Source organism: Aquarana catesbeiana, linkage group LG01, assembly GCF_042186555.1.
Source record: "Aquarana catesbeiana isolate 2022-GZ linkage group LG01, ASM4218655v1, whole genome shotgun sequence".
Taxonomy (NCBI): domain Eukaryota; kingdom Metazoa; phylum Chordata; class Amphibia; order Anura; family Ranidae; genus Aquarana; species Aquarana catesbeiana.
The window spans coordinates 177,562,053-177,580,844 of NC_133324.1; positions in this window are offsets into that span (position 1 = coordinate 177,562,053).

Sequence of the window (18,792 nt, forward strand, 5' to 3'; positions counted from 1 at the left end):
TGTTTGCCGTGTTTAACACTCATTTGTAATACAGCTCAAGGGCAGGTCAGCAAAATCCTATTGACTTTAAAGACTAAGTTTACCTTTAGTACAATGTTACATGCTACACCTGTATTCAGAGTGTAACATGACACTAAAGCAGCAGCACTGCATCCCAAACCTACCCCTCCACCTCCCCAATTCCTCATTGTAACAGCAGGCAGGGGATCCTCTCCCTGCACCCACTGTTACAATATAAAAACCTAGCGCTGCTAGGCTCCGCAAAGTTCTGTGAATGAATGAACTACAAGTCCCGTCTTCCACCACAGCCCTAATAAATCAGCCTTAAGCCCTGTGCACATGGAGTCATTTAGCTGCTGTAAGTCCATCCTAACATCTTTACTGACAGGTGCTGCATCTAGCTCTGCTGCCTGCAGTTTGTTATATCCTATGGCAGGCTGTGGCTTGATGGGGCTGAACGCTGTATAGAAGCATACTTGCATTTAGTGCTCGATGCCTCAGGGATGAATGCCCAAAATGCATTAAACCATCAACAGCATTCAGCCTAGTCCAGTGGCAGCCTGCCAGTGACTGTGACAGGCTGCAGGAAGTGGAGCTGGATACTGGTCATATGACTCGAAGAATCACTAAAACTTCAGGGAGGGATGCACAGCAGCCAAATGCCCCTCTCTGCAAGGGGTGCTAGTGTATCTGCTGGGATTGCAGCATATTTCAGTGGATACATACAGTATACTAATCTAAATGAAGTTCATAGGGAAAATGAACATTTTTTACATTTTCTTTTTTTATTCCAAGTAAAAAGCGATTTAATTGTACAGGTTCTAAGGATTTTGTGAGGAGGTTCTTTTCTTTTGAGCAACAGTTAATAATCACAAGAACATACTTAGAAAGAGATCTTAACATTAAATGTTTACATAAAAAGAGGATCTATAGTGAAACTTTCCAAAAGTGAACAGGCCTGATAATCTAGTGATTAGCACATAGCTCTGAGAGTATTTAGAATATTATAGCACTGATTTTAAAATATTCCCTGTCCACAAACTCTCTTATAATGAGGAATTTTAAATTAAGAACTCATTTATATTTCTTGATGCATCAGTCTCCAACTTTCAGAGGCCATTTAATTTCCCATATGTGTGATTAAACTTGCTTAAACTCTTCATAAGGGATGCATGTTTCTTACAGAATTGAGCTCTAGATAGTTTACAAAACACTAAATATGTTTGCAGATGCTTTGTCTGCTACTTTTCTACAGTTATTGTTCTTTTTTATTGTGCTTAGCTTTACTACACGTAGCCAGTTTAGTCTCAAAATGTTGTTTAGGGCAATGTTATCTATCTTAATTTCTGGGTTTTTTTATAGTACCAAGGTAACTGCTGGTAAGGGGGATGCAAACTTTCTTTATTTTTAGGATTTACCTTATATGGTATTATCTTTTTTATAATTTGACTAAATGGTATGGGTGCTAGAGATTGTTGAGAAGATTTATGCATTTGTATTTCATTGAGACTTAAAGTAAAATTGAAGTTGATTTAAAAAGAAATGCTGACAGGAGCTTTTTATGACATACTCACCATGTCTCTTCTGCTAAGCTTCTTCTTGTCTGTCAGCATTTCTTTTCTCTAATGCCCCGTACACACACGATCGGACATTTCTGACAACAAAATTCATGGATTTTTTCCGACGGATGTTGGCTCAAACTTGTCTTGCATGCACACGCTCACACAAATCTTGTCGGAAATTCCAAACGTCAAGAACGCGGTGACGAACAACACATACGACATGCAGAGAAAATGGAAGTTCAATAGCATGCATGGAACTTTGTGCATCGAAATGGTGTACACACGATCGGAATTTACGACAGCGGATTTTGTTGTCCGAAAATTTGAGTTCCAGATCTCAAATTTTGTGTGATGGAAATTCCGATGGAGCCTACACACGGTCAGAATTTCCGACAACAAGCTCCCATCGAACATTTTCCATCGGAAAATTGGACCGTGTGTACAGGGAATTAGTGTACACTGAGCAGTAGACTTGTGCATAACGGAAAATTGTGTTTAGTTTCGTTGTCATTCGTAAAATACATAATTTCGATATATTGTATTCGTTATGTTACGTTAATTCGTTTTCGGATAATTTGTTGTTTCTGTAGAGTGTCGATATTCGTTATACTGAATCTGGAATTATGTCGAATTCATTCGTTATATCCGATATAATTTCTTTCGTATTAGTTCAAATTCGATATTTATGTATGTTTATTGATTCATGGTAATGATTCGTAGTTTGCAAAGTCGTTGTTTATTGAATCTATGAACACACACAATGACAATATCTCTTCTCCTCTGCTCAAATACAATACAACACCCTTCTCACTCATTTCTCAGGAATGCACTTTGCCACTAATCCAACCTCCAGCACAAAATTAATCAGCTGATTGGACTATAAGATTTACTTTGAGTTGACCTTTTGTTTCATTAGATCTTTAACGAATTACCGAATCATGTCGAATTCATTAGTTATATCTGCTAAAATTTCTTTTGTATTAGTTGAAATTTGTTATATTTTCATTAGGATGCATTCGGATGCATCTTAATGTCTGAAAGATGCAAAATAAGGCCGAATTTCGATTTGTTACGAAACAGATTGGACATGTCTACTGAGCAGCACTGTCTCAGCTCAGTGCACAGTCTTGGCACAATTTTGTACTCAGAGTAAGCAACTCTTGTGTGCATGCAGGCTACTCCAAAGTATTTTTCATGACCTCTGATTTCAGTGGACAATCAGGTGGAGTCATGTATCATATAAGACTATTGCATGATCACAGATGCCTACTTTTTGGTAATTCAGCTTTACAATTCCTCTAGTTGCTTAAAAACATAGCTAGCAACTATCAATGAGCTCAAGCATCCTGCCCTGCAGCACACATAAACAAAGGAGTGGGATGCTGGTGGCATTAGTGCCTTTAAATGGACACATGCCCATATTAATCAAAATCATTTGCTAAATATAGGCATGTGTTCATATGCGAGCAGTGATATCCCAAGCGTCTAGCTTCTTTGATTATACATGCTGTTCTACTAGGGATGCGCTTGATGTTCGACTCGAACATCGCGTGTTCACCCGTTCGCCGAACAGCGAACATTATGGGGCATTCATGGAAATTTTGAGCGCCACAGAACGCCCCATAATGCACTACGAGATCGCAGTGCACTGCTGTATGATGATTGGCCAAAGCATGCACCTGACCTGCATGCTTTGGCCAATCACAGCGCGCTCTGCTGAGAGAGACATAATTGGCCAAAGGCAGGGTGCCTTTGGCCAATTATCAGTAAACGTTTATTGAGATTTTTTTTACCAAATATATGTAGAAGAATAGGTATCGGCCTAAACTGAGGAAAAAAAGTGTTTTTTTATATATATTTTTGGGGATATTTATTATAGCAAAAAGTAAAAAATAATGTGTTTTTTTCAAAATTGTCGCTATTTTTTTGTTTATAGCTCAAAAAATAAAATCGCAGAGGTGATCAAATACCACCAAAAGAAAGCTATTTGTGGAAAAAAAAAGGACTTCAATTTTGTTTAGGAGCAATGTCGCACGACCGCGCAATTGTCAGTTAAAGCGACGCAGTGCCGAATCACAAAAAGTGCTCTGGTCAGGAAGAGGGTAAATTCTTCCAAGGGCTGAAGTGGTTAAGCAGGCAGGTTATTCAGTTAGTGGCAGTGTATTTGAGATACAGTGCCTTGCAAAAGTATTCACCCCCTTGACATTTTTCATGTGTTATTGCCTCACAACCTGGAATTAACATGGATTGTTTGAGGATTTGCATCATTTAATTTACAGAACGTGCCCACAACTTTGAGGATTTTTTTTATTGTGAAGCAAACAACAAATAGGACAAAATAACAGAAAAAGTCAATGTGCATAACTATTCACCCCTCTAAAGTCAATACTTTGTAGAGCCACCTTTTGCGTCTATCACAGCTCCAAGTCGCTTTGGATAAGCCTCTATGAGCTTGCCACATGTTACCACTGGAATTTTTGCCCATTCCTCCTTGCTAAACTGCTCCAGCTCCTTCAAGTTGGATGGTTTGCGCTTGTGAACAGCAATCTTTATGTCTGACCACAGATTTTCTATTGGATTGAGGTCTGGGCTTTAAATAGGCCATTCCAACACATTTACATGTGTCCCCCCTCAAGTGTTGCTTTAGCAGTGTGTTTGGGGTCATTTGTCCTGCTGGAAGGTGAACCTCCATCCTAACCTTAAATCACACACAGAGTGGTACAGGTTTTGCTCAAGAATATCCCTGTATTTAGCACCATCAATCTTTCCCTCAACTCCGACCAGTTTCCCAGTCCTGACTGCTGAAAAACATTCCCAGAGCATGATGCTGCCACCACCATCTTTCACTCTGGGGATGGTGTTCTTTGGGTGATGTGATGTGTTGGGTTTGGGCCAGACATAGCATTTTCTTTGATGGCCAAAAAGTTCAATTTTAGTCTCATCAGACCAGAGCAACTTCCTCCATACATTTGTGAGTCTCCCACATGCCTTTTCGCAAACTCAAAACGTGCCATTTTGTTTTTTGTATTTGTCGTCCTATGTACAGATGTACAGATACTCCATTCTCTGCTATGGAACTCTGCAGCTCCTCCAGGGTTACCTTAGGTCTCTGTGCTGCCTCTCTGATTAATGCCCTCCTTCACTGGTCCGTGAGTTTCGGTGTGCAGCCCTCTCTTGGCAGGTTTGCTGTTGTGCCATGTTCTTTCCATTTGGTTATGATAGATTTGATGGTGCTCCTAGGAATCATCAAAGATTTGGATTTTTTTTATAACCTAACCCTGACTTGTACTTCTCAACAACATTGTCCCTTACTTGTTTGGAGAGTTCCTTGGTCTTCATGGCAGTGTTTGGTTAGTGGTGCCTCTTGCTTAGGTGTTGCAGCCTCTGGGGCCTTTCAAAAAGGTGTGTATATGTAATGACAGATCATGTGACACTTAGATTGCACACAGGTGGACATCATTTCACTAATTATGTGACTTTTGAAGGTAATTGGTTGCACCAGAGCTTTTTATGGGCTTCATAACAAAGGGGGTGAATACATATGCACGTGCCAATTATCAGTTTTTTATTTCTGAAAAATAGTTTTATGTATATATTTTTCTAATTTTTCTTCAACAACTTAGACTATTGTGTTCTGATCCATCACATATAATTCAGATGAAAAAAACATTGAACTAAAGGCTGTAATGTAACAAAATAGTTAAAAAGCCAAGGGGGGTGAATACTTTTGCAAGGCACTGTATATATGCAGTCAATCTCATATATACAGTATCTCACAAAAGTGAGTACACCCCTCACATTTTTGTAAATATTTTATTACCGTATTTATCGGCGTATAACACGCACTTTTTTCCCCTTAAAATCAGGGGAAAATCGCAGGTGCGTGTTATACGCCGATCCCCTGCGATCCCGAGCTGTCACATCTTCAAAATCGCCGACCGCGATTTGAAAATGGCGCCGCCGGCGCCGAAATACACAGAGCCGGTCCTCGGCTCTTCCCGGCGGCTCTCGTTCACTTTCGGCTCCACTCGTAGTCCCGAGCGGAGCTATCCGAACCTACTCGGCTAGGTTCGGATAGCTCCGCTCGGGACTACGAGTGGAGCCGAAAGTGAACGAGAGCCGCCGGGAAGAGCCGAGGACCGGCTCTGTGTATTTCGGCGCCAGCGGCGCCATTTTCAAATCGCGGTCGGCGATTTTGAAGCCCAGAATGGCAGGGATAGAGGATCGAAGGCTGCACTGGGGCAAGGCTGCACTGGGGCAAGGCTGCACTGACAAGGCTCCACTGGGGAAGGCTGCACTGACAAGGCTGCACTGGGGAAGGCTACACTGACAAGGCTGAACTGGGGAAGGCTGCACTGGAGAAGGCTGCACTGACAAGGCTGCACTGACATGGCTGCACTGGGGCAAGGCTGCACTGAGAAGGCTGCAATGATGGGCATTTAAATGTAAGTTTTTTTCCCTTCAACTTCCCTCCTAAAAGTTTTTTTTCCTTAAAATTCCCTCCTAAATTAGGGTGCGTGTTATACGCCGGTGCGTGTTATACGCCGATAAATACGGTACATCTTTTCATGTGACAACACTGAAGAAATGACACTTTGCTACAATGTAAAGTAGTGAATGTACAGCTTGTATAACAGTGTAAATTTGCTCTCCCCTCAAAATAACTCAACACACAGCCATTAATGTCTAAACTGCTGGCAACAAAAGTGAGTACACCCCTAAGTTAAAATGTCCAAATTGGGCCCAAAGTGTCAATATTTTGTTTAGCCGCCACTATTTTCCAGCACTGCCTTACCCTCTTGGACATGGAGTTCACCAGAGCTTAACTGGTTGCCACTGGAGTCCTCTTTCACTCCTCCATGATGACATCACGGAGCTGGTGGATGTTAGAGACCTTGCGCTCCTCCACTTTCCATTTGAGGATGCCCCACAGATGCTCAATAGGGTTCAGGTCTGGAGACATGCTTGGCCAGTCCATCACCTTTACCCTCAGCTTCTATAGCAAGGCAGTGGTCGTCTTGGAGTTGTGTTTGAGGTTGTTATGTTGGAATATTGCCCTGCGGCCCAGTCTCTGATGGGAGGGGATCATGCTTGGCTTCAGTATGTCACAGTACATATTGGCATTCATGGTTCCGACAGCACTCGTGCAGCCCCAGACCATGACACTCCCACCACCATGCTTGACTATAGGCAGGACAAACTTGTCTTTGTACTCCTCACCTGGTTGCCACCACACACGCTTGACACCATCTGAACCAAATAAGTGTGTCTTGGTCTCATGAGACCACAGGACAGGGTTCCAGTAATCTATGTCCTGAGTCTGCTTGTCTTCAGCAAACTGTTTGTGGGCTTTCTTGTGCATCATCTTTAGAAGAGGCTTCCTTCTGGGAAGACAGCCATGCAGACCAATTTGATGCAGTATGCGGCGTATGGTCTGAGCACTGATAGGCTGACCCCCCCACCCCTTGAATCTCGGCACTCATATGTCTATTTCCCAAAGACAACCTCTGGATATGACGCTGAGCACGTGCACTCAACTTTTTTGGTCGACCATGGTGTGCCCTGTTCTGAGTGGAACCTGTCCTGTTAAACTGTTGCAGCTCAGTTTCAGGGTCTTGGCAATCTTTTTATAGCCTAGCACATCTTTTTTTTTTCAGATCCTCAGAGAGTTCTTTACCATGATGTGGCATGTTGAACTTCCAGTGACCAATATGAGAGAGCGATAACACCAAATTTAACACACCTGCTCCCCATTTACACCTGAGACCTTGTAACACTAATGAGTCACATGCCAGCGGTTTAGACATTAATGGCTGTTTGTTGAGTTATTTTGAGGGGACATCAAATTTACACTGTTATACAAGCTGTACACTCACTACTTTACATTGTAGCAAAGTGTAATTTCTTCAGTGTTGTCACATGAAAAGATATAATAAAATATTTACAAAAATGTGAGGGGTGTACACACTTTTGTAAGATATTGTGTATATATATATATATATATATATATATATATATATATATATACAGTGGGGACGGAAAGTATTCAGACCCCCTTACATTTTTCACTCTTTGTTATATTGCAGCCATTTGCTGAAATAATTTAGGTTCATTTTTTTCCTCATTAATGTACACACAGCACCCCATATTGACAGAAAAACACAGAATTGTTGACATTTTTGCAGATTTATTAAAAAAGAAAAACTGAAATATCACATGGTTCTAAGTATTCAGACCCTTTGCTCAGTATTTAGTAGAAGCACCCTTTTGATCTAATACAGCCATGAGTCTTTTTGGGTAAGATGCAATAAGTTTTTCACACATGGATTTGGGGATCCTCTGCCATTCCTCCTTGCAGATCCTCTCCAGTTCTGTCAGGTTGGATGGTAAACATTGGTGGATAGCTATTTTAGGTCTCTCCAGAGATGCTCAATTGGGTTTAAGTCAGGGCTCTGGCTGGGCCATTCAAGAACAGTCACGGAGTTGTTGTGAAGCCACTCCTTCGTTATTTTAGCTTTGTGCTTAGGATCATTGTCTTGTTGGAAGGTAAACCTTCGGCCCAATCTGATTCCTGGACACTCTGGTGAAGGTTTTCATCCAGGATATCCCTGTACTTGGCCGCATTCATCTTTCCCTCAATTGCAACCAGTCGTCCCATCCCTGCAGCTGAAAAACATCCCCACAGCATGATGCTGCCACCACCATGCTTCACTGTTGGGACTGTATTGGACAGGTGACGAGCAGTGCCTGGTTTTCTCCACTCATACTGCTTAGAATTAAGGCCAAAAAGTTCTATCTTGGTCTCATCAGACCAAAGAATCTTATTTCTCACCATCTTGGAGTCCTTCAGGTGTTTTTTTAGCAAACTCCATGCGGGCTTTCATGTGTCTTGCACCGAGGAGAGGCTTCCATCGGGCCGACTGGTGGAGGGCTGCAGTGATGGTTGACTTTCTACAACTTTCTCCCATCTCCCAACTGCATCTCTGGAGCTCAGCCACAGTGATCTTTGGGTTCTTCTTTACCTCTCTCATCAAGGCTCTTCTCCTTCAATAGCTCATTTTGGCCGGACGGCCAGCTCTAGGAAGGGTTCTGGTCATCCCAAACGTCTTCCATTTAAGGATTAGGGAGGCCACTGTGCTCTTAGGAACCTTAAGTGCAGCATAATTTTTTTGTAACCTTGGCCAGATCTGTGCCTTGCCACAATTCTGTCTCTGAGCTCTTCAGGCAGTTCCTTTCACCTCATGATTCTCATTTGCTCTGACATGCACTGTGAGCTGTAAGGTCTTATATAGACAGGTGTGTGGCTTTCCTAATCAAGTCCAATCAGTATAATCAAACATAGCTGGACTCAAACGAAGGTGTAAAACCATCTCAAGGATGATCAGAAGAAATGGGCAGCACCTGAGATAAATATATGAGTGTCACAGTAAAGGGACTGAATACTTAAGACCATGTGATATTTCAGTTTTTCTTTTTTAATAAATCTGCAAAAATGTCAACAATTCTGTGTTTTTCTGTCAATATGGGGTGCTGTGTTTACATTAATGAGGAAAAAAAATGAACTTAAATGATTTTAGCAAATGGCTGCAATATAACAAAGAGTGAAAAATTTAAGGGGGTCTGAATACTTAGCGTCCCCACTGTGTATATATATATATATATATATATATATATATATACTCTGCATTTAGCATTGACTATATATTCAGTGTTTACTCGATATTCATTCAGTAGACATGTACAATTCGTTTAGTTCCGAATTCATTAATTCCAAAATTTCAGAATTCTTAAATTTCCGAAATTTCGAATTTCCAAATTCCGAATTTCCAAATTTTCTAACTTCCGATAATTTGAAATTTCGGAAATTTTGAAATTCGGAAATTCAACATTTTCAAAAATTGGAAATTCCAATACCTATAATTTAACCACTTCCGGACCGCCGCTCGGCAATATACGTCCTTACTTTGAAGGGGGATATCATTGTTATGGCAGCAGCTATCTGCCATAACCCCGGTATCCTCTTCTTGAGCCGGTGGTCCGGTTTCCGATAAGAGTGATCTCTGCAGCGGATTCACTTTTATCGGCGGGGGTAGAGGGCCCCCCTCCTGCCACTTACTGGTGCCCTCTGCCACTTACCGGAGCCATCGGCAGTGGCAATCAGATCTTCACCCTTGCTGGGTGTGGAGATGAGTGAGGGGAAGATGGCCCCCACCTGTCTCCATAACGATGCAGGGCGGAAGCAACGTCACAACATCACTTCCGCCGTTAGCTCTTAAAGGGCCATTTTTTATTACTTTTTTAAATGACAATTTTTTTTTATTGCATTTAAGTGTAAATATGAGATCTGAGGTCCTGTCATGCTTTTTTCTATTACAAGGGATGTTTACATTTCTTGTAATAGGAATAAAAGTGACACAATTTAAAAAAAAAAAAACTGTGTAAAAATAAAAAATAAAAGGTAAAATAAATAAGAAAAAAATTTTTTTAAACGCACCCCGTCCCGCCGAGCTCGCGTGTAGAAGCAAACGCATACGTGAGTAGCGCATGCGTATGAAAACCGTGTTCAAACCACACATGTGAGGTATCACTGTGATTGGTAGAGCAAGAGCAATAAATTCTAGCACTAGACATCCTCTGTAACTTAAAACATGCAACCTGTGGAATTTTTTAAATGTCGCCTATGGAGATTTTTAAGGGTAAAAGTTTGTCGCCATTCCACGAGTGGGCAAAAATTTGAAGCGTGACATGTTGGGTATCAATTTACTCGACATAACATTATCTTTCACAATATCAAAAAAAAAGTGGGCTAACTTTACTGTTGTCTTATTTTTTAATTCAAAAAAGTGTATTTTTTTCCAAAAAAAAGAGTGCTTGCAAGACCGTTGCGCAAATACGGTGTGACAGAAAGTATTGCAACGACCGCTATTTTATTCTCTAGGATATTAAAAAAAATGTATATTGTTTGGGGTTCTAAAAACCTGTTTAACTTGTAAACAAATCTCAAAAAGAGGCTCGATCCTTAAATGGTTAATAGTTAGTTATTATTACTTATTATTTTGAATTTTACTGATTTTCTTTCTTTTTATCAGATTTTCAAAATTTAGAATTTTTGAATTTCCGAATTTTCGAATTCCGAAAATTCGGAATTTCGAAATTCACAATTCGAAAATTCTGAAATTTGAAAATTTGGAATTTCGAAATTTGGGAATTCGGATATTCAGAAATTCAAAAATGTGAAAATTAAGAATTTTCGAATTTCTGAAAAAAGCAAAAAAACAAAGAAAAATGAAAACGAACAATTTTTTTTGTCAGTGCAAATGTCTATCAGTCAGTGCAGGCAGTGTATTAATATATATATATATATATATATATATATATATATATATATATATATATATATATATATATATATATATATATATTCTGCATCCAGTGTAGTTTATATCTACAGTGCATTCTGTGATGTACTGTTTCTAATACTCTTCAGGTAGTGTAATAATATTAGGGATGAGCTCGATGTTCGGGTCGAACACAAGTTCGATTCGAACTTTGGGTATTCGCCCGTTCCCTGAACAATGAACATCATGAGGCATTCGCTGGAAATTTTAGCACCTGCGGAACGCCCCATAATGCACTGTGAGATCACAGTGCATTGCTGTATGATGTTTGGCCAAAGCATGCACCTGACCTGCATGCTTTGGCCCATCCCAGCGCCCTCTGCTATGAGAGCCATAATTGGCAAAAGGCAGGGTGCAAAAACCATAAAAATTTTTTAAGAACAGCCGTTTTTTCGGGAGCAGTGATTTTTTTATTGCTTAAAGTGAAACAATAAAAATGAAATATTCCTTTAAATATCATGCCTGGAGGGTTTCTATAGTATGCCTGTAAAGTGGCACTTTTTTTTTTTTTAATTTGCATTGATACATGTCCCCTGGGGCAGAACCCAGGTCCCCAAACACTTTTTATGACAACAACTTGTATATAAGCCTTTAAAATGAGCACATTTGATTATTCATGTTCTTGTCCCATAGACTTTAACGGTGTTCATGTGTTCTGCCAAATTTTTTGCCTGTTCACATAATCTGGTGCGAACCGAACAGGAGGGTGTTCAGTTCATCCATATTGCCTACTGTGTACACCACTAGAAAAGTAGTAACAACTCTACTATGGCTGCACTATAATGTAATTACAATTTTTGATCAAATATTTCACAGCAGTTCCTGCGCTCACCAAGAGTAACTGTGAGGACTTACAGTGTTGTGTTAACAGGGGCATGTAATTACAATTCTTGATTTAATATTTCTGGTGGCGTAGACAGTATAAAATACAGAATAGCTGTTGTACAATTTCTAATACAGTGCAGGCAGTGTACACAGTATCTACTACAGTATATTCGGTTTCTACTACTTTTCTGATAGAGTACACAGTATCTAATACAGTGTGTACAGTTTCTACTACACTTCTGGTGGTGTACACAGTACACAATACAGTACAGCCGTAGTGCAGTTTCTACTACTTTCTGGTGGTGTACACAGTATCTAGTACAGTGTGTACAGTTTCTACTACACTTCTGGTGGTTTACACAGTACACAATACAGTGTAGTTGTAGTACAGTTTCTAATAAAGTACAGGTGGTGTACACAGTATCTAATACAGTGTGTGCAGTTTCTACTACACTTCTGGTGTTATACACAGTACACAATACAGTGCAGCTGTCACATACCTAGTGGACGAGCCCTATCTGCAGGGGATGACCTCTCTAACGGCTCCGACTCGAGGGCCCTGGTAGGGTGAACAGGAAGCACAGTCAAGAGTGGCACGAGTTCCTGGCAGGATCAACAGCAGGAGATGGGACTGGAACTCAGGAAGCACTGTGCAGAGGGACCTCAGACTGAGCCGGGAGGTAGACAGGAACCTGGAAGGAGCTGGATCGGCAGGCAGGTGCAGCAGACTGGAACTAGACAGCAGACTGGAACTGGTCTGCAGACTGGAACTGGTCAGCACACTGGAACCGGAAAGCAGACTGGAACTGGTCAGCAAACTGGAACCGGACAGCAGACTGGAACCGGTCAGCAGACTGGAACTGGTCAGCAGACTGGAACCGGACAGCAGACTGGACAGGAACATGTGTGTGCATGTGCATAGGTGCGCATGCACAACGGCAAGCTCAGGATGCCTGTTACTGGCAGAATCTTCCTGACAGCAGCCGTAGTACAGTTTCTACTACTTTTCTGGTGGTGTACACAGTATCTAATACAGGGTGTACAGTTTCTACTACACTTCTGGTGGTGTACACAGTACACAATACAGTGTAGTTGTAGTACAGTTTCTAATAAAGTGCAGGTGGTGTACACAGTATCTAATACAGTGTGTACAGTTTCTATTACACTTCTGGTGTTATACACAGTACACAATACAGTGCAGCTGTAGTACAGTTTCTAATACAGTGCAGGTGGTGTACACAGTATAAAATACAGTGCAGCCATTGTACAGGTTCCAATACAGATACAGTGCAGGCAATGTACACAGTATCTAATACAGTGCGTACAGTTTCTAATACACTCTAATGCAAAACAAAAAATACATCATGTCCGGAAGGCCACCAAGGAGAGGCAGACACTCACAATCAACTAAAAGAGGGCAAGCAGCCTCTGTGTCTACAGTCAACAATGGTGGTCGTGGACATGGTGCATCCTCTGCAGGTGGCTGTGGGGCACGCTTGTCCTTTGTTTCTGCTGCTGGCCATGTTATTGAGCCACAAGATGCAGAATAGTAGGTGGAGTGGATAACAAAGCCGTCCTCATCCTCCTCATCCTCTGTCACCCAGGCTCAGAGTAGTTTGCCTTTCAACGCAGCTGCCAAATCAGCCTATTCCACCGGCTCCTTATCCACAGCCACTCCTTCCATAGCCCCACCATCACGCACGGAGGAATCCCCAGAATTATTCAACCACAGTGTGGGTACATGCTGCTGGAGGATGCCCAGCATTTTCTTGTTTAAATTGTATTTTTATTAAAGGGTTTCAAAAATACAGAAGGGAAGGCAACATCAAACAGTTGTCAGTACAAAAGTACAGTCATTCAAAAGGTATATAACATAGGACAAAGCCTTAAAGGTAAGGTTACAATGTTACCAACTTTGCAGGTTTCCAATATGAAAGATATATAGATCTTAGGAGGAAGGCATAGAGAGAGAATGAGGAGGGGGGGACCCAGGGAGGGGGCGGTCTAGGTATCTTGGTATAGCACACCATAGAAATTGTTGCTCACTGGGTCTAGGGTTAGTGGGGTCTCAGGAGCGCCTATACCAGATAGAGGCGCCCCACGGGATACCCACATGGAGGGGGGAGGGAAGGGGTGCACCATGGAATCTTTAAGGGAATATGTGAGCGGGGTCGGGAAATAAAGCATTCACCATACGTGTTCAAGGAGGTATTGTGTTATCGGAAGGTGATAGGATAGTCTCAGGATTGAGTTCTGTGTGGTCCCACAGGTCCCAAATCTTTGAAAATTGAGTACAAGAGTATCATGGATAGTAGCAGTGAGGTGTTCCATTCTGCGGATCTGTTCCAATATTTGCAGGACTTATGAGAGGGTGGGTGGAGATGAGGATAACCATCTCAAGGTTATGGCTCATTTTGCTGCCAAAAGGATAAAGCCAGCTAATTTTTGGGCATATTTGGGGAGGTCGGGGCATGGCAAACCTAAAAGAAAATGGATTGGATTTAAGGGAAGATGGATTTAAAAAAGATTTTGCAAGTATGTATGGATAGAGGACCAGAAGGGTTGAATACTGGGACATTCCCAGAAAATATGAAGGTGGGAGCCAATATCCACCCGGCATCTCCAACACACCCGGGGAGCCCCGGGATCATATCTATGCAGGACCTCTGGGGTTCTGTACCAAAATAGTAAAATCTTATAGGTCATCTCCCTATGCTCCACACATCGTGAAGATTTGGAAGCAGCCTCCCATATTTTCCGCCATTGAGGGGTAGGGATGGGTTGTTTGATGATTTGTAGGAGTGACATATGGCGGTGAGTGGGAGGACCTCATGTAGATATTTGTAAATTTCTGAAATAAGATGAGCTTGGTATATGTGCCCTGGGCACATAAGAGTTCAAATGGAGTGGGTCTATCCAAGGTGAGGGTGGGGGATTTGGAGCCAAAGTAATATTTAATTTGGAGATAAGAGTAGAATAAACGTTTAGGGATTTGGTGTTTCCATTGAATTTCATCGAAGGATAAAAGTGTGTGGGTAAGTGGGTGTACGAGACTTCGGAGCTGAAAAATTGCGGCCTGTGTCCGTGAGAGCATTCAAGTATAGGATAAACTATCCGGTATGTCGGGATTAAACAGCACATTTAACAGGGGTGGGCATGGGGATAAGAGGAAGAACTGACGGGAGCATTTTTTCCATTAGAATGAGTGAAAATCATCGGGTGTAGGCATAAGTTCCTAAGCTGGGTTATGGAGGTCTCTAAATCCATCCAAATCATGGAGCAGGGGTGGACTGGACTAGTAATATTCATTTCAATTTCCAACCAGATACTGGATGCCATGCTATGTGACCAGACAACGATTGGTTTTAGATGGGTAGCAAGATAATATTTAAGGAGGTCTGGGGCTCCCAACCCACCTCTGGATCTAGGGGCAAGAACGACCGAGCTAGCTATTCGATGAGCTTTATAGTGCCAAATGAAGTTAAGGAAAGACCTCGGGGTAGCTTTGAGTTGTGATTGGGACGGGATCGGTAGGGTTTCAAATAGATAGAGGAGTCTTGGCAGGATAGACATCTTCAGGATATTGATGCAGCCCAGGAGAGAAATGAGATATGTGTCCCATTGTCGCAAGAGATGGTCAATGTCGCGTAAGAGAGGCGGGAAGTTGGCCTGGTAAAGGTTTGAATATGAGGAGGTTAGGTTAATTCCTAAATATTTAAGGGATTTTGTACACCAATGATAGGAATAATCTTGTTGTAGGCAGGTGAGATCCGAGGGTGAGATAAGTATGGATAAAGCTTCCGTTTTGCTTGTGTTGATCTTATATCCTGAGAGAAAGATAAATTCTTTAAGCAGGGCATGTAGGTTTGGGGGGGGGGGGGGGGAATGTGGGATCTGGTCAAAGTCAACAGCATGTCATCTGCGAATAAGGACAGTTTGTATTCGTTTTGACATAACGAGACCCCACGGGTGTCAGGGTGAATGCGAATGGCTGCAGCCACGGGTACCAGACAGAGAATGAAAAGTAGGGGGGACAGCGGACATCCCTGTCTAGTACCATTACTCAGAGAGAAGGATGGCGATAAGTAGAAGGATAATTAGACTTGGGAAGAGGGTCAGGAATATAGAGCATGTAGTGCAGCGATGAAGGGACCTTTGAAACCATAGTTAGAGAGTGTGGCAAACATAAAGGGCCAACTGAGCCTGTCAAAGGCTTTTTCTGTGTCAAGGCTTAGTATCAGAGCTGGGCGTGTTGTTTTGTTTAATAGGTCAATGAGGTCTATGGTACCTCTTGTGTTATCGCCTGTGTGTCTGGCTGCCACAAAGCCTACTTGATCTTTATGTATGTGCCTGGGGATTAAGTGGGGTAGTCGATTGGCTAGAATCTTTGTAAATATTTTGTAGTCAGAACTGAGTAGTACAATGGGCCTATAGTTATCCGGAAGGCAAGGATCTTTACCAGGTTTTGGGATTACAGGGATATGGGCATGGAGGAATTGAGGGTGGGGTACAGTGTCTTTAAATAGGGTGGAGAATAGGGAAATTAGATGTGGGCTTAAGATTGGCAGAAAGGTTTCATAATAGGAATATGGCAAGCGATCAGGGCTGGGGGATTTTTGGTTAGGGAGGTTTTTCACTACATTAGCTAGTTCCCCAGGTGTGACTATCTAGTTTAAAGATAAAAAGTGGTCAGGAGCGAGTTTGGGTAGGTGTGGGGAATCAAAGAAAGAATCAAATTTCTCTTGTGTAAAGTTGTAGTGGGGGTGTCATAAACCAGATGTGACCAGAATTGTGTGACTGCGACAGAGTGAACCAGACATAAATAGGTGAAAGTAAGTTTATTTAGGAAAATGCATATGTGAACACACCACCAATACAGAGTGAACAACCAAGCAATCAGTGATATAAAACCAACCAGCATATGTAGCAAGAGGGAGTACCAGAATCGTAGTTAAGCCAGGCCAGGGTCATAAACAGGGAATAAGTAGCTGGGAAGGGAGATAAACAGGACAAGAGAGGATGGATGGATCACAGGAGGGACGGGTCAGGTACAAGGCTCAGAGTCCAGGGTCCAGGGTTCAGGTAACAGACAGGGAACAGGATCAACAGGTTTCAGGTATCAGGCTTCAAGTTCAGGAATCAGGAATCAGAGTAACAGGATACAGGTCAGGGCTCAAGGAACAATACCAGGGCAACATAAGTGTGCAATTGCCTGGTATTTATACTACAGTTCTGCTAATTAAAGTCAGGTGACACCTGTCTGCAGAGGAGAATACCTGCTCCATACTGCCAGGATTCCTCCACTGGTGGACGCTAGGGATGAGCCGAACACCCCCCTGTTCGGTTCGCACCAGAACATGCGAACAGGAAAAAAGTTCGTTCGAACATGCGAACACCGTTAAAGTCTATGGGACACGAACATGAATAATCAAAAGTGCTAATTTTAAAGGCTTATATGAAAGTTATTGTCATAAAAAGTGTTTGGGGACCTGGGTCCTGCCCCAGGGGACATGGATCAATGCAAAAAAAAGTTTTAAAAACGGCCGTTTTTTCAGGAGCAGTGATTTTAATAATGCTTAAAGTCAAACAATAAAAGTGTAATATCCCTTTAAATTTCGTACCTGGGGGGTGTCTATAGTATGCCTGTAAAGGGGCGCATGTTTCCTGTGTTTAGAACAGTCTGACAGCAAAATGACATTTTGAAGGAAAAAACTCATTTAAAACTACTCGCGGCTATTGCATTGCCGACAATACACATAGAAGTTCATTGATAAAAACGGCATGGGAATTCCCCAAAGGGGAACCCCGAACCAAAATTAAAAAAAAAAAAATGACGTGGGAGTCCTCCTAAATTCCATACCAGGCCCTTCAGGTCTGGTATGGATATTAAGGGGAACCCCGGCCAAAATTAAAAAAAAAAAATGACGTGGGGTTCCCCCTAAATTCCATACCAGACCCTTCAGGTCTGGTATGGATTTTAAGGGGAACCCCGCGCCAAAAAAAAAAAAAAAAAACGGCGTGGGGTCCCCCCAAAAATCCATACCAGACCCTTATCCGAGCACGCAACCTGGCAGGCCGCAGGAAAAGAGGGGGGGACGAGAGTGCGGCCCCCCTCCCTCCTGAACCGTACCAGGCCACATGCCCTCAACATTGGGAGGGTGCTTTGGGGTAGCCCCCCAAAACACCTTGTCCCCATGTTGATGAGGACAAGGGCCTCATCCCCACAACCCTGGCCGGTGGTTGTGGGGGTCTGCGGGCGGGGGGCTTATCGGAATCTGGAAGCCCCCTTTAACAAGGTGACCCCCAGATCCCGGCCCCCCCCCTGTGTGAAATGGTAAGGGGGTACATAAGTACCCCTACCATTTCACGAAGAAAGTGTCAAAAATGTTAAAAATGACAAGAGACAGTTTTTGACAATTCCTTTATTTAAATGCTTCTTTCTTCTATCTTCCTTCATCTTCTGGTTCTTCTGGTTCTTCTGGCTCTTCTGGTTCTTCCTCCGGCATTCTCGTCCAGCATCTCCTCCGCGGCGTCTTCTGTCTTCTTCTCCTCGGGCCGCTCCGCACCCATGGCATGGGGGGGAGGCTCCCGCTCTTCTCTTCTTCTTTTCTTCTCTTCTTCTCTTCTTCTTTTCTTCTTTTCTTCTCCGGGCCGCTCCGCAATCCATGCTGGCATGGAGGGAGGCTCCCGCTGTGTGACGGCGCTCCTCGTCTGACAGTTCTTAAATAACGGGGGGCGGGGCCACCCGGTGACCCCGCCCCCCTCTGACGCACGGTGACTTGACGGGACTTCCCTGTGGCATTCCCCGTGACGTCACAGGGAAGTCCCGTCAAGTCACCGTGCGTCAGAGGGGGGCGGGGTCACCGGGTGGCCCCGCCCCCCCCCGTTATTTAAGAACTGTCAGACGAGGAGCGCCGTCACACAGCGGGAGCCTCCCTCCATGCCAGCATGGATTGCGGAGCGGCCCGGAGAAGAAAAGAAGAAAAGAAGAAGAGAAGAAGAGAAGA